This window comes from Saccopteryx bilineata, chromosome 9, assembly GCF_036850765.1.
Source record: "Saccopteryx bilineata isolate mSacBil1 chromosome 9, mSacBil1_pri_phased_curated, whole genome shotgun sequence".
Lineage (NCBI taxonomy): Eukaryota > Metazoa > Chordata > Mammalia > Chiroptera > Emballonuridae > Saccopteryx > Saccopteryx bilineata.
In genome coordinates, this window is record NC_089498.1 from 44,212,031 (window position 1) to 44,228,906 (window position 16,876).

The 16,876-nt window shown below is 40.3% G+C and overlaps 1 protein-coding gene and 1 non-coding gene across 7 annotated transcripts in view; one reads left to right on the forward strand and one right to left on the reverse strand.

Annotated features, from left to right (window-relative positions):
• SIPA1L3 (signal induced proliferation associated 1 like 3) overlaps window positions 1–16,876 on the forward strand; it is a 337,072-nt gene that overhangs the window by 53,010 nt on the left and 267,186 nt on the right. The gene's annotated exons all lie outside the window — the stretch shown is intronic.
• TRNAS-GGA (transfer RNA serine (anticodon GGA)) lies at window positions 1,624–1,699 on the reverse strand. The gene has a single exon. It is a non-coding gene; the product is annotated as a tRNA-Ser (tRNA).

Here is a 16,876-nt window from a genome sequence, read left to right on the forward strand (position 1 = left end):
TAGGGTGGTAGGGAAGTACAGCCCTACTCTGCCTGAAAGGTGAATCAGAACTAAGAGTGAGAACATAATTGTCAACCGCAATTAGCACAAGGTTTAAATCAGATATATACTGCCTGACCTGTGATGGCGCAGTGGGATAAAGCGTCTACCTGGAACGCTGAGGTTGCCTGTTCGATACCCTGGGCTTGCCTGGTCAAGGCACATGTGGGAGTTGATGCTTTCTGCTCCTCCCCTTTCTCTCTCCCTCTCTCTGTCTCTGTCTCTCTCCTCTCTGAAAATTGAATAAATAAAATCTTTAAATAAATAAATCAGATATATACTGATATTTTGGCCCTGGCCAGTTGACTCAGTGGATGAAGTGTTGGCCCAGCATGCGGGCATCCTGGGTTTGATCCTCAGTCAGAGCACACATGAGAAGTGACCATCTGCTTCTCTTCTCCCTTCTCTGTCCCTTTTCTCTCCCCCTTTCACAACCAGTGGCTTGATTGGTTTGAGCTCATTGGCCCCAGGCACTGGGGATGGCTCCGGAGCCTCTGCCTCAGGCACTAAAAATAACTCCATTGCTAGCATGGCTCCAGATGATCGGAGCATTAGTCCCAGACAGAGGTTGCTTGTGCCTCGGTTGGGGCACAAGTCATTCATTTCTAAAGGATTAGCAAGTTTTGAACACCTTTGTTGGGATATAACTTTCTGCATCTGGCTTCTGCCATTAGCATAATGTTTTTTAGGTTCTCCATATTGTAGCATGTAGTAGTAGTTCGTTCCTTTTTATTGCTGAATAGCATTCTATTGCGTGGGTATGGCACATTTTATTTATCCATCGCTAATTGAGGGATACAGGCATACCTCCGAGATACTGTGGGTTTGATTCCAGACCGCTTCAATAAAGAAGGTATCAATAAAGCAAGTTGTAATTTTTTGCTGGTATAGGATCTTGCCTTTAATTTGTAAAAAAACATATCTGTGAAGCTCAAAGTGACACATAATAAAACAAGGTATGCCTATACTTGGATTGTTTCCAGTGTTGGAATATTATGAGTAATGCTATTATGTATATTTATGCAGGAATCTTTGTGTGGACTTACGTTTTCATTTCTACCTGTGAGTGGACTTGCTGAGTCATTTGATACCTGCTTAATTTTTTAAGAAACTACCAAATTGTTTTCCAAAGTGACTGCACTATTTTATGGTCCCACTAGCAATGTGTCGAGGGTTCCAGATTTTCATGTCCTCATCAGCACTTGTTTACAGCCATCCTAGTGGGTGTGCAGTGCTATCTCATTTTTGTTTTTTGTTTTTGTTTGTTTGTTTGTTTGTTTTGTATTTTTCTGAAGCTGGAAACGGGGAGAGACAGTCAGACTCCTGCATGCGCCCAACCGGGATCCACCCGGCACGCCCACCAGGGGGCGACGCTCTGCCCACCAGGGGGTGATGCTCTGCCCCTCCGGGGCGTCGCTCTGTTGCGACCAGAGCCACTCTAGCGCCTGGGGCAGAGGGCAAGGAGCCATCCCCAGCGCCCGGGCCATCCTTACTCCAGTGGAGCCTCGCTGTGGGAGGGGGAGAGAGAGACAGAGAGGAAGGAGAGGGGGAGGGGTGGAGAAGCAGATGGGCGCTTCTCCTGTGTGCCCTGGCCGGGAATCGAACCCGGGACTTCTGCACTCCAGGCCGACGCTCTACCATTGAGCCAACTGGCCAGGGCTCATTTTGGTTTTGATGTTGATCATCTTTTTATGTGTTTATTGGCCATTTGTATATCTTTGGTGAAATATCTCTTTAAATCTGTGCTCATTTTCGTAGAGTTCTTTATATGTTCTGGATAATAGTCACTCATTAGATATATAATTTGCAAATTCTTCCAGTCTGTGCCTTGTCTTTTCATTTTCTTAATGCATACAGAAGTTTTCTATTTTGGTGAAATCCAGTTTATCAACTTGTTCTTTTATGGATCCTGCTTTTGGTGTCATGTCTAAGAACCCTTTGCATCCAGTGTCACAAAGATACTTTTGTAATGTTTTCTCCTACGAATCTCATACTTTCATTCAGCCTTTACCTATAAGTCTGTAATCTACTTTTTGACGTGTGATTTCTGTGCATTATGCGAAGTAAGGGTCTATATTTCTCTTTTTACATGTGACTATCCAGTTGTCCCAGTGCCATTTGTTGAATAATGATGACTATATTACCTGCCTGAATGTGTTAGCACTTTGGTTGAAAATCTGCTGACCGTTTTTGTAAGTGTGTATTTCTGGATTGTCAATTCTGATCCATTGATCTAAATGTTTATGTTGTTCCCAGTATCGTACTGTCTTCATTACTATAGTTTTATAGTTAGTTTAGAAATCTGGGCCTAGCCTGTTGATGTAGTAGATAGAGCGTCAACCTGGAACTCTGAGATTGCAGGTTTGAAACCCTGGGCTTGCCTGGTCAAGGCACATAACAACAGTCAATCAGTGAACAACTAAGTGAAGCAACTATGAGTTGATACTTCTTGTTCCTCTCACCCCTCCTTCTCTCTCTGTAAAATCAATAAATTAAAAAGATCTTAAAAAAAGAATCTGGAAGCATAATTTACTTTGTTTCTTTCTTTTTTAGATCTTCCAAAATGCATTTTTCTGTTACTGGACATTTTCATTTCACTGGTATTTTGAGATTGTAACCAATGCCTAAAACAATGTCTTTGTACCTCTATCTCTGATAGAATTTCTTTCTCTCTTTCTAAGTGCGAGGAGGTGAGATAGACTCCCACATGGGCCTCATCCGGGATCCACCGGCAGTCCCTTTCTAGGGCTGATTCTCTAATCAGCCGAGCTATCCTCAGCACTTGAGCCCAGTGCTGGGACCAACCGAGTGCCCAGGGCCAGTGCTCAAACCAGTTGAGCCGCTGGTTGCAGGAGGGGAAGAGAGAGAAGTGGGAGAGGGATAGGGAGAGAAGCAGGTGGTTACTTTCCTATATGCCCTAACCAGAAATTGAACCTGGACGTCAGTGTGCCTGGCCGATGTTCTATCCGTTGAGCCAGTTGACCAGGGTTTGGTATAATTATTTCTTTAGGATAAAGCCCTAAAAATGGAATTGACAGGTTATCTTTAACTTTGTTCTTTTTCAAAATTGTTTTAGCTGTTATAGATTCTTTGCATTTTCTTTTGTTTTGGAATCATCTTGTAAATTTCTGCACAAAAAGCCTACTGGGGTTTGATAGAGCTTATGTTGAATCTCTATCAAGTTTATGAGAATTGCCATATTAACAATAGTCTTCCAGTCTATGACGTGGAATGCTTCTCCATTTATTTAGATATCCTTTTATTTCTCTTAGCAGGTTTGTTTTATAATTTTCAGCATGTAAGTCTTAAAGTTTTTGTTAATTTTTTTCCTATATATTCTATTCTTCTAAATGCTATTATGAATGAAATTTTCTTAACTTCATTTTTGGTTACCATTGCCAGTATATAGAAATACAATTGATTTTGTATCAATTTTTGTAATCTGTGACCTTGCAGAACTCATTTATAGTTCTAGTGGTGTGTGTTTCTTAAGATATTCTTTATATAAGACCATATTATCTGCAAGTAGAAACAGTTTTATTTTTTTCTTTCTAATCTGACATTAATGTTTTTCTTTTTTTTCTTTTTCCAAAGAGTGGTGGAGGAGGAGAGGGAGACAGGAAGAAAGAGAGAGAGAGAAAGAGAGAGAGAGAGAGAGGTGAAGCATCAGTTCCTAGTTGTGTCACTAGTTGTTCATTGATCGCTTCTCATACAGTCTTGATGGGGAGGGGAGTTGGCTACGTTGAGCCAGTGACCCCCTTGCTTAAACCAGCAACATTTGGGCTCCAACCAGTGACCATGGGATCATTTTAATGATCCCATGTTCAAGCTAGTGACCTCAGGGTTTCAAACCTGGGTCCTCAGCATCTTAGGTCAACACTCTATCCACTGTGCCACCACCAGTCAGGCTGACAGCCATTAATTTAAAGAGCTGTTTTCCCTTATTTAATTGACGAGAGCCTACTGGATAGAAATGTTGACAGTGGACACTTTTGCCATGTTCTTAAGCTTTTATTTTTTTAATTTTTCAATTGATTTGAGAGAGAGAGAGAGAGAGAGAGAGAAGGGGAAGAGAGGGGAGAGGGAGAGAGAGAGAAAGAGAGAAAATCAATTTGTTCCACTTAGTTCCATTTAGTTGTGCACTCATTGGTTGCTTCTTGTATGTGCCCTGACCAGGGATCTAACCTGTAACCTTGGCATACTGTGACAGTGCTCTATCCATTTAGCCACCCAGCCATGGCCCATGTTCCCAGTCTTTTTTTTTTTTTTTTTTTTGAGAGAGAGAGAGACACGACAGGAAGGGAAAGAGATGAGAAGCATCAACTCATAGTTGCGTCACTTTTGTTGTTCATTGATTGCTTCTCATACATGCCTTGATCGAGGGGCTCAAGCCGAACCAGTGACACCAAGGGATCATGTTGATGATCCCAGGCTCAAGGTGGCAACCCCGCACTGAAGCTGGCGACCTCGGGGTTTCGAACCTGGGACCTCAGCATCGAAGGTCAGTGCTGTATCCACTGTACTATCGCTGGTTAGGCAGCATGTTCCCAATCTTAAAGGGAAAGGGTTTAGTCCTTCCCCATTAAGTATCTTGTTAGATGTAGGTTTTTAAAATAGATGTCCTTTAAGTATTAGTTGAAGAAGTTTCCTTCTATTCAGTTAGTTGAAAGGGGTTTGTTTTGTTTTAATGAGTGGGTATTGGATTCTTTTGCTGTGTGTAATTAAGATTGTCATGCATTTTTTCATTAAATTCTTTTTTCCTTTTTCTTTTTTCTATTTATATGATATAGATGTTAAGACTTAGAGATATTAAGCCAACCTTACGTTCGAGGTATAAATCCATCTTGGTTATGTCGCTGGATTTGGTTGCTCATATTGTTGAGAATGTTTATGTCTGTAATTTAAAAGTGATGTTGATGGCCCTGGCCGGTTGGCTCAGTGGTAGAGCGTCGGCCTGGCGTGCAGGAGACCCGGGTTCGATTCCCGGCCAGGGCACACAGGAGAAGCGCCCATCTGCTTCTCCACCCCTCCCCCTCTCCTTCCTCTCTGTCTCTCTCTTCCCCTCCTGCAGCCGAGGCTCCATTGGAGCAAAGTTTGCCCAGGCGCTGAGGATGGCTCTGTGGCTTCTGCCTCAGGCGCTAGAATGGCTCTGATTGAGGCAGAGCTACGCCCCTTGGTTGGCGTGCTGGGTGGATCCCGGCCGGGCACATGCGGGAGTCTGTCTGACTGCCTCCCCGTTTCCAACTTAAGAAAAATACAGCCTGACCTGTGGTGGCGCAGTGGATAAAAGCGTCGACCTGAAATACTGAGGTCGCGGGTTCAAAACCCTGGGCTTGCCCAGTCAAGGCACATATGGGAGTTGAAGCTTCCTGCTCCTCCCCTCCTCTCTCTCTCTCTCTCTCCCTCCCTCTAAAATGAATAAAAAAAAAGAAACAAAATTTAAAAAAAAAAAAAAAAAAGAAAGAAAAATACACACACACACACAAAAAAGTGATGTTGGTATGTAGTTTGTTTTCTTAGTTGTCCATCTGGCTTTGATGTCAGGGTAATACTGACTTTGTAGCATGAATTGGGAAATAACCTCTTCTGCTATATGTTTTTTAAATTTATTGGTTGATTTTAGAGAAGACAGAATGAGGAAGGGGTAGAAAGAGAGAGAAGTTTTCATTTTTTTGTTCCACTTAGTTGTCCTTTGATTAGTCACTTCTCGTGTGTGCCCTGACGAGGGATCAAACCTGCAACTTTGCTGTTTTGGGAAGATGTTTTAACTGACTGAGCTAACCTACCAGGGCCTTCTATATGTTTTTAAACAATTGTGAAGGATTGATCTTATTTTTTCTTAAAGTGGAAAATTCATTAATGAAGCCATCTGGGGCTGGGCTTTTCCTTGTGTGAGGATTTCAAATTACTACCGTATTTCCCCATGTATAAGATGCACCTTTTTTTGAAAAATTTAGGGTCTAAAAACTGGGTGTGTCATATGTAGTGGTTGTAGCTTTTTTATTTGATTTTTTGCTTGTGTTTGCACTCCTTGTATATGAATAAAACTTGAGTTCAGTAACTTTATGTACATTCATCCCTTGCCATATCGTGGTTCACTTTTCGTGGTCTCACTGTATTGCAGATTTTTTAATTGTATATATCTAATTTTGTATCATGGATTTTTTGCTATATCATGGGATTTTGCAGTATATGGGTATTTTTATATATTTATTATTTTAGTTATTTTTGCAGTAAAATAAGCATTTTCTAGCCTAAAAAATGTAAAACAATATAAAATATTAATTAAAACATTAAAAATATTAAATCAAAATAAAGCCTTAAAATATATATAAATAATAAAATAAATATAAGGTCGCTACTTTGCAGATTTTTGCCAGTCACAGGCGGTTCTGGAACCTCAACAGCAATAGATAAGGGACCACTGTAATACTTTTTTTTTTTCAAATTTCAGGCCTCAAAATTAAGGTGCATCTTATACATGGGGAAATATGATAATTTAGTTTCCTGTTAGGTTTCAGAATTTTTTTCTTTTCAAGTCAGTTTTGGTCATTTATGTCCTAGGAATTTGTCCACTGAATCTAAGTTGACTAATTTATTGTCATAAAAGTAGTTCATAGTGCCTGAGCTGTGGTGGCAAAGTGGATCAAGTGTCCACCTGGAATGCTGAGGTCGTCAGTTCAAAACCCTGGGCTTAGCCACTCAAGGCACATGTGAGAAGCAACTACTGCTAGTTGATGATGCTTCCTACTCCTCTCCCTGCCTTTCTTTCTATCCTCTCTCTTAAAAATAAAAAATAAAAATAAAGAAAAATAATTCATAGTATTTTCTCATATCCAATTATTTCTGTAAGGTTGGGATGTATTTTATTCCTATTTTAGTATATGTGTTGCTGAAGCGAGCACTAATTTATTCCTTATAAATTTTCTGTGTGTGTGTGTGTGTGTCAGACAGAGAGGGACAGATAGGGATAGACAGACAGGAAGGGAGAGAGCTGAGAAGCATCAATTCTTTTTTGTAGCACCTTAGTTGTTCATTGATTTCTTTCTCATATGTTCTTTGACTGGGGGGCTACAGCAGACCAAGTGACCCCTTGCTCAAGCTAGCGACCTTGAGCTCAAGCTGGTTAGCCTTGCTCAAACCAGATGAGCCCACACTCAAGCTGGCAACCTCGGGGTTTTGAACCTGGGTCCTCCACGTCCCAGTCCAACACTGTATCCACTGCACGACCGCCTGGTCAGGCTATTCCTTATAAATTTTCATCTTTACTGTCTTTATTTATATTGGTCTAACTAAAGATTTGTTCCCTTTTTTATCTCATCAACAGAACCAACTTTTAGTTTAACTTTTTATTATTGTCAGTTTTGTTTTATATTTTTAAGTGAGAGGAGGGGGATAGCGAGACATACTTCCATATGTGCCCCAACTGGGATCTACCTGGAAACCCGGTCTGGGGCTAACACTTGAATCAACTGAACTCTCCTCATTGCCTGGGGCCAATACTCAGAACCAGTAGAGCCACTGACTGTGAGAGGGGAGGAGAGAGAGAAGGGGGAAGGAGGGAGAAAAACGGATGGTTGTTTCTCATATGTGCCCTGACTGGGGATCAAACCTGGGATGTCCACACGCCAGGCCAATGCTCTATCCATGGAGCCAACCAGCCAGTGCCTATTGTCAGTTTTTAATATCATTGATTTCTGCTCTGTCCTTTAATATTTTCTTCTTGCTTTGAGTTTAGTTTGCTTTTCTATTTATAGTTTCATCAAGTAAAAGCTTAAGTTATTGATTTGAAATCTTTTTCTTCTAACATAGGCATTTAAAGCTGTAAATTTCCTTCTAAATACTGTTTTAACTGCATCCTGTAAATATTAATATGTTGTTTTTATTTTATTCAGGTAAAAATATTTTCTGATTTTTCTTGTGTTTTTTACTGAATCATGAGTTATTAAAAAGTATTTTGTTTACTCCAAAATGTGTAGGTTTACCAAATTTCTTTGATGATTTTTAATTTAATTCTATTGTGAGGTAATAATATACTTTGTATGATTTCAATCCTTAATATTTTTTTACCTTTTTGTTTTGAAATAATTTAAATCTGAGAGGCAGTTCCAAAAGTACTATGGATGGGACAAATGGTTCTCTACATGCAAAAATGAATTGGATCCTTACCTCATGCCGTATACAAAAATTAACTCAAAGTAAATTGTAGACCTAAATACATTAGCTAAAACTATAAAACTCTTAGAAGAAAACATAGATCTATATCTTTTGTAACCTTGGGTTAGTGTTTTTTTAGATATGACAAGACAAAAAAATAGGGATATTGGACTTCGTCAAAATGAAAAATGTGATTCAAAGTATGCCATCAAGAATGTAAGTTGAGAAGATTCAAGATGGCAGTGGAGTATGTGGAAGCTACACTCACCTCCTCCCAGAAGCAAACTGGAATTACAACTAAAATATCTAATAACCTGAATAATAAACTGAAGACTAGCTGAAGAGAAGCCTTATAACCAAGGATTTACAGAAGAAGCAACATCAAAACTGGTAGGAAGTGTGGATAAATGAAAACGGCTAGCCCCACTCCCACTGGTGGCGGCTAACATTCTGGAGGGATATCTGAGTTGCCCCCCTGAGGAGCATGGAGTCTCAATCCTATGCTAGATACTTGAGCCCAGACCAGTGGTCAGCAAACTCATTAGTCAACAGAGCCAAATGGGGGTTCTGTCTGCTAGGGACACGGGTCCCTCTTAAAGGACCAAGATACAAAATCTCATTTGCAGCCACTCACCCTGGACTCTGGCGGAGAGAGGGCAAAACAGACTAGAGTTCTGTGAGGAGAGTCTGGGGTTTGTGGCTCTAGGGAGAGAGCTGAGGGCATAGCTGCCAGACCCCTGTGCTAAATCACTCTACTGCACTACAGATACCATCTTTATTGGGTGGAGCTCACCCCTCCTTAAGGCATCAGACTGGAGGAATGCAATAGCCCCACCTTCTGGACAACTTGTTTTCCCACCCTTCAGAGCTTACATGCTGTGAGGAGTCAGCCGCCTGGACCAGGGTGTAGTAGAAGTCTGGGTAGGATCAAGGGGTGTCAGTGACTCTGTTTTGTGGCTTTGGAATGGGGGCCATATGTTCTACTTTCCTGTGAACCTGACTGGCACCTCTACCTCATGGGGAGATCTGCTAGCCCCACCCTAGAATCTAGACAGCCCCAACCTCTCAGTTCTTGTTGGCTCCCCCCAGCTAAGGTCTATGCAGAATCTGGGAGAGACTGAGCTATGTAGCTATGGAGTGAGGGGCCACAGACCCCACCTTCCCGAAAGTCTGATCTCCACCTGCCCCTCTCCTGACTCCTAGTGGCACTACCCTACCCTGCTGAAATCTGGCGCCTAACAGACTTTGGGACAGACTGAGTTGTGTGGCTCCAGGACAGGAGAAATGTTTCCCTTGCACGCCCAAATAGTGCAGAGCCTTCCCTTTACACAGCCAAATCTTGCTCTGTTAAGGCCTAGTAAACTGCTAGTCTCACCCTAATGACTCCCTGAGATTCTATTCTTCCACAAAGGTATGCAAGCACCTAGTAGGTGGCAGCTAGACTTAATGTACCCTGGGAGATTTACTTAGTGGTCTCAGACCCATCACTGGCACCAAGTTTGAACCTGTATCAGTCTGGTGAACACCACTCACCCCTGCCTGGTGACTCACTGAGTAGTCTATGTCATGTAACTCACCTACCACCAGAAGTTCTCAGTGACTGACCCTAATAGGCAGCTGGAAGATGGTGGCAGGCTGAGGTGGATTTCAGGGTACCTTGGGACTTCTGCTAACCTCCTAGAACTGGTGCTGATAAAAGCCATCCTTGCTGTGCAGCTTGATCCTTCCCATACATATCCAGGCCAAGCAGGGGCAGTCACAAACTATGGATATCTTTGAAGCTCCAAACAGGTTGCCTAGGGCCAGTCACAGACAGCATCTGACATTGGCCTACAACAGGGTCCCTCCCAAAAGGCCCTAGGACTACCATACCCAGTGGCCAGCTTCACACAACATCAGAGCAGGATGCAATTAGCTTCACTAGTGACATATCCAAAGGGAAATCTTGGCAGGCACAGACCCTACTGAGGCGAATTCCACTGTGTGTGGTCAGCACCTGTGCAGCAGCTCGTAAGGTGTGGTTAGGGTTGATTCTCATAGTCAGCTAGCCTGAGGGTTGACCCCAAACACAAACGGGCCAATAGCACAAAACTCAATTACAACAGGGGGGCTGACATAACCCACACAGGATTATTTCTGCAACACCAAGCACAAGTGATCAAAGAGACTGCGCCATGGGATACCACAGGACACCTACTACATAAGGCTACTTTACCAAGACTGGGAGCCCTAACAGATCTACTGATCTATAGAAACAAATACAGAGAGGCAGTCAAAATGGGGAGACAGAAACAGTCTGCAAATAAAAGAACAGTTCCTACATGAAAGAAAGGAGAAATCTGCCGAAAAATCACTAAATGAAGTGGAAGCAAGCAATTTACCAGATGTACAATTCAAAAGAATGATTATAAGGATGTTCAAGCCTGACCAGGCTGTGGGGCAGTGGCTAGAGCGTCGGACTGGGATGCGGAAGGACCCAGGTTCGAGACCCCGGGGCCGCCGGCTTGAGCACAGGCTCATCTGGCTTGAACAAAAAGCTCACCAGCTTGGACCCAAGGTCACTGGCTTGAGCAAGGGGTTGCTCAGTCTGCTGAAGGCCCGTGGTCAAGGCACATATGAGAAAGCAATCAATGAACAACTAAGGTGTCACAATGCGCAACGAAAAACTGATGATTGATGCTTCTCATCTCTCTTCGTTCCTGTCTGTCCTTCTCTCTGACTTTCTCTCTGTCCCTGTAAAAATAATAAATAAATAAAAAAAGAGTGGTTATTAAAAAAAAAAAAAAAAAGGATGTTCAAGAAACTTAGTAAAAACCATACCACCATGAAAAAGGACATAGAAACCATAAAAAAGAACCAGTCGTATGTGAAGACTACAATATCTGAAATGAAGACTACACTAGAATGCTTTTTGGCAACTGTGAAGCTAGGGAGGTACTGGGCTGAGGACATTGACTCTCATTGTCCTCCCAGCCCTTTGACCCCGCCCAAAGGCCTTCAGTAAAACAATTTGATCCAGAAAGAAAAGAGAATACACTAGAGGGAATAAACAGTAGGTTGGATGAAGCAGATAATTAAATCAGCAATTTGCAAGACAGTGTAAAAAGACACCAAATCAGAGTAGGAAAAAGAAAAAAGAATTTTAAAAATTAGGACAGTTTAAGGGACATTTGTGACGATATGAAGTGAACCAACATTTGCATCATTGGCATATCAGAAGGAGAAGAGTAAACAAGGGATCAAGACCTATTTAAAGAAATAATAACTGAGCCTGAAGAGGCAGTGGCACAGTGGATAGAATGTTGGCCTGGGACACATAGAGGGCCCAGGTTCAAAACCATGAGGTCGCTGGCTTGAGTGCAGGGTCACCAGCTTGAGCGTAGGGTCACTGGCTTAAGAGTGGGCTCATAAATGTGACCCCATAGTCGCTGACTTGAGTAAGGGGTCACTCCCTCTGCTGTAGCCCCCCAATCAAGGCACATACGACAAAGTAATCATACGACAACTAAGGTGCTGCAATGAAGAATTGATGCTTCTCATCTCTCTCTTCCTGTCTGTCCCTTTCTTTCTCTCTCTCTCTCTATTGCGCATATGCATGCAAAAAAAAAAAAATTAAAAGCCTGGCCTGTGGTGGTGCAGTGTATAAAGCATTGACCTGGAATGTTGAGGTCGCTGGTCTGAAATTCAGGGTTTACTGGGTCACAGTACATATGGGAGTTGATGCATCTTGCTCCTCCTCCTCCTCTGTCTCTCTCTCACTTCTTCTTCTTTTTCTCCTCTCTCTCCCTCTCTCTCTCTCTCTTTCTTCTCTCTAAAATAAATAAATAAAATCTAACAAAATATATCTTAAAAAAATGACTGAAAACTTGCCTAACCTGGTGAAGGAGACCACCACCACAAGTCCAAGAAGCACAGAGAGTCACAAACAAGATCACCTCAGAGAGAAACACACTGAGACACCTTGTAATTAAAATGGCAGAGGTTGCCCTGGCCGGTTGGCTCAGTGGTAGAGTGTCGGCCTGGCGTGCGGAAGTCCCGGGTTCGATTCCTGGCCAGGGCACACAGGAGAGGCGCCCATCTGCTTCTCCACCCCTCCCCCCTTCCTCTCTGTCTCTCTCTTCCCCTCCCACAGCCAAAGCTCCATTGGAGCAAAAGATGGCCCGGGCACTGGGGATGGCTCCATGGCCTCTGCCCCAGGCACTAGAGTGGCTCTGGTCACAACAGAGCGATGCCTCGGATGAGGAGAGCATCGCTCCCTGGTGGGCATGCCAGGTGGATCCTGGTCGGGCGCATGCGGAGTCTATCTGACTGCCTCCCTATTTCCAGCTTCAGAAACATAAAAAAAAATAAAATTAATTAAAAAAAAATTAAATGGCAGAGGTTAAGGACAAAGAACTTTTAAAAGTAGTTGCCTACAAGGAGCTCCCATAAGACTGTTAGATGATTTCTGAACAGAAATGTTTCAGACCAGAAGGGATTGACATGAAATACAGGGTGGAACAAGAGTAGATTTATAGTTGTGAGTATGTGAAACACAGAGGTTAATCTTGTGTAATTATTTATTGTTGCATTATTTTCCAAACAAACAACTGTAAATCTACTTTTGCCCCACCCTGTATTCAAAGCAATGAAAAGCAAAAACCTACAATTAAGACTATTTACCCAGCAAGGCTTTCATTTAAAAATGAAGGAGAAATAAAGAGCTTCACAGACAAGAAAAAGCTAAAGGAGTTTGTTACCACTAAACCAGTGTCGCAAGAAATATTAAAGGAACTGCTTTAAGAAGAAGGAGGAAAAGAGAAAACAGAGGGACATAGTAAAAAGAATAAAATGGCAATAAATATGTACCTATTGATAATCACTTAAATGTAAATGACTTTTTACATGTAAAGTAGACTAGCTGAATGGGTAAGAAAACAAGACCCATATATATGCTGTCTGTCTACAACAGACCTACCTCAGAGTGAAAAATACAGACTAAAAGTAAAGGGATGGAAAAAGGTATTTCATGTAAATGGAAATTTAAAAAAAGCTGGAGTAGCAATGTTTATATCTGACAAAGAAGACTTTAAGACAAAGGCTCTATATAGTAAGGGACAAAGAAGGATACTACAATAATGATAAAGGGAGCAGTCTAACAAGAGGCTATAATCTCTGTAAACAATTCATGCACCCAACATAGCAGCATTTAAATATATGAAGCAAATCTCGATAGACATAAAGGGACAGATCGACTGTAATATAGTCATAGTAGGAGATTTAACACCTCATTGATATCAATGGATAGATCCTCCAAACAGAAAATCAATAAAGAAAAAGCAGCCTTATATGACACACTAGATCAGATGGATTTATCGTATTTTTCGCTCTATAAGACACACCTCCCCCCCCCCAAATTGGAGGGGAAAATGCCCATGTGTCTATGGAGCAAAAATATGGTATTTTATTAAATATTTTTAACATACCATTTGGTTCAGAATATTTTTTTCTTATTTTCCTCCTTAAAACCCTAGGTGTGTCTTATGGTCAAGTGTGTCTTATGGAGCATAAAATATGGTAATTCATATTTTAAGAGTATTTCACCTGAAAGCAACAGAATATATACATTCTTTTCAAGTGCACATGGAACATTTTCTAAGGTAGATCACATGTTAGGACACAAATAAGTCTCATTAAAGTCAAGAAGATTGAAATCAGATCAGCTATCTTATCTAACCCTAATGGTATGCAACTAGAAATCAGTCACAAAAAATAAACTGGAAAACACATAGACATGGAGGCTAAATAACATGTTACTAAACAATGAATGAGTTAACAATGAAAGCAAAGAAGAAATCAGAAGATACCTTGAAGCAAATAAAAATAAGATCACAGCAACCCCAAATCTGTGAAACAGCGAAAGCAGTCCTAAGAGAAAAATCATACTAGTATGGGCCTATCTCAGGAAACAAGAAAATTTTCAAGTAAACAATCTAACTTTGCACTTAAAGGAACTAAAAAAGCAAATAAGGCCCAAACTGAGTAGAAGAACAGAAATAGTAAAGATCAGAGCAGAAATAAATGAATAGTCTTTAAAAAAAAAAAAAAGACCAATGAAACCAAAGCCAGTTCTTTGAAAAGATAATCAAGATTGAGGAACCTTTAACCAGATTCATTAAGAAATAAAAGAGAGAGGACTTAAATGAATAAAATCAGAAATGAAACAGGAGAAGTAGGAACCGACTCCACAGAAATACAGGGATTGTAAGAAAATATTACGAACAAACTATATGCGAACACATTGGACAACCAGGACAAAATATATAAATTCCTAGAAACATACATTCTTCTAAAACTGAATCAGGAAGACTCAGAGAATCTGAATAGACAGATTACAACTAGCGAACTTGAACCAGTAATAAAAAAACTTCCAACAAACAAAAGTCCTGGATCTGGATGGCTTCACAGGAAAATTTTACCAAACATTCAGAGAACAAACAGCTATCCTTGTCCAACGATTTCAGAAAATTCAAGAGGAAAGAAGATTCCCAAGCTCATTTTACGAGACCAGCATTATTCTAATTCCAAAACTAGATAAAGACACTACAAAGAAAGAAAATTATAGGCCAATATCCCTGATAAATATAGATTTAAAAATTTTCAACAAAATATTAGTAAACTGGATTCAACAGTATATTTAAAAGATCATACCATCATGATAAAATATTGACAGAATTTATTCCTGGGATGCAAGGTTGGTACAAACAATAATTGCAAATCAATAAAGATGATACAGCACATAATCAAAATGAAGGATAAAAATCACATGATCATATCAACATATGCAGCAAAGCATTTGATAAAAATCCAGCACTCATTTATGATAACTTTCAGGAAAGTGGGAATAGAGGGAACATACCACACTCTTATTCAACACAGTACTGGAAGTCCTAGCTACAGCAATCAGACAAGAAGAAATAAATCATCTATATTGGAAAGGAAGAAGTAAAACTGTCATTTGCAGATGACATGATAGAGAGCAAGAAAGAAAGTGAAGAAGATACAAATGGTGTTAATTCTTCCTATTCATGAACACTGTATATGCCTCCACTTATTTGTATCTTCTTCACTTTCTTTCTTCAGCATCTTAAAATTTTCTGAATATAGGTCTTTTACATCCTTGGTTAAATTTGTTATTAAGGTTTGTTTTTAAGCAATTGTGAATGGGATTTTTCCTTAGTTTCCCTTTCTGTGAAACAGTGAAATTTATTCATTAATGTATAAAATTACAACTGATTTCTGGATATTTTGTATCCTGCTACTTTACTGAATTCATTTATCAGTTCTAGTAGTTTTTGGTGAATCTTTAGGGCTCCTCAAATTTTGTTTTTTCTCAAGATTGTTGTGGCTATTGGAGTTTGTTGTAGTTCAGTATAAAATTTTAGAATACTGGTTCCAGTTCTGTGAAATACACCATTAGTATCTTGTTAAGAATTATGAGGAATCATGTTACCTGATAGCAAACCATACTAATCAAAACGGCATGATCTTGCATTAAAAGACATGTAGATCAATGGAGCAGAATTAAGAGTCCAGAAATAAACCCACACTGTTATAGTCAATATTTGACAAGGAAGGCAAGAACATACAATGGCTAAAGATAGTGTATTCAATAAATGGTGTTATGAAAATTGAACAGATACATGCAAAAAAATGAAACTAGAGCACTTCTTACACTATACACAAGAATAAACTCAAAGTGGGTTAAAGACATACCGTAAATGTTTGACTTGAAACCATAAAACTCCTAGAAGAAATCATAGTAAAAGCTTGGACATTTCTCAGCAATCTTTTTTCAGATCTATCTCCTCAAGCAAGGGAAACAAAGGAAAAAACAAATTGGATTACATCAAACTAAAATGGAAACCATCAACAGAATGAAAAGACAACCTGCTAAATGGGGGAACATGTTTGCCAGTTTTCTATCTGATAAGGGCTTAATATCCAGAATTTATAAAGAACTTATAAAACTCAACGCCAAAAAAGTGAACAATCCATTTAAAAAATGGGCAGAGGACCTGAACAGACATCTCCAAAGAGGACATACAGATGGCTAATAGACATGAAAAGATGCTTAATGTTACTAGCTATCAGAGAAATGCAAATCAAAACCACAAAGAGATACCACCTCACGCCTGTCAGACTTCATTGTTGGTGGGAATGCAGATTGGTGCAGCCACTGTTTCAGATTGGATGAGTTTTGTGATCTATCTTGAAGCTCACAGGTTTTTAAATTCTGTCATTTCAGATCTGATGTTGAACCCCTCTAGTGAATGTTTTATTTCAATTATTATAATTTTCAACCTCAGAATTTTCTTTAAAAATATTTTTTCTATATCTTTATTGTCTTTCTCTCTTTTTAAAGCTAGAGACAGACAAGACAGGAAGGGAGAGAGATGACAGCATCAACTCATAGTTGCAGAACTCTTTTTTTTTTTTTTTTTACAGAGACAGAGAGTCAGAGTGAGGGATAGACAGGGACAGACAGACAGGAACGGAGAGATGAGAAGCATCAATCATTGGTTTTTCATTGCGCATTGCAACACCTTAGTTGTTCCTTGACTGCTTTCTCATATGTGCCTTGACCGCGGGCCTTCAGCAGACCAAGTAACCCCTTGCTCGAGCCAGTGACCTTGGGTCC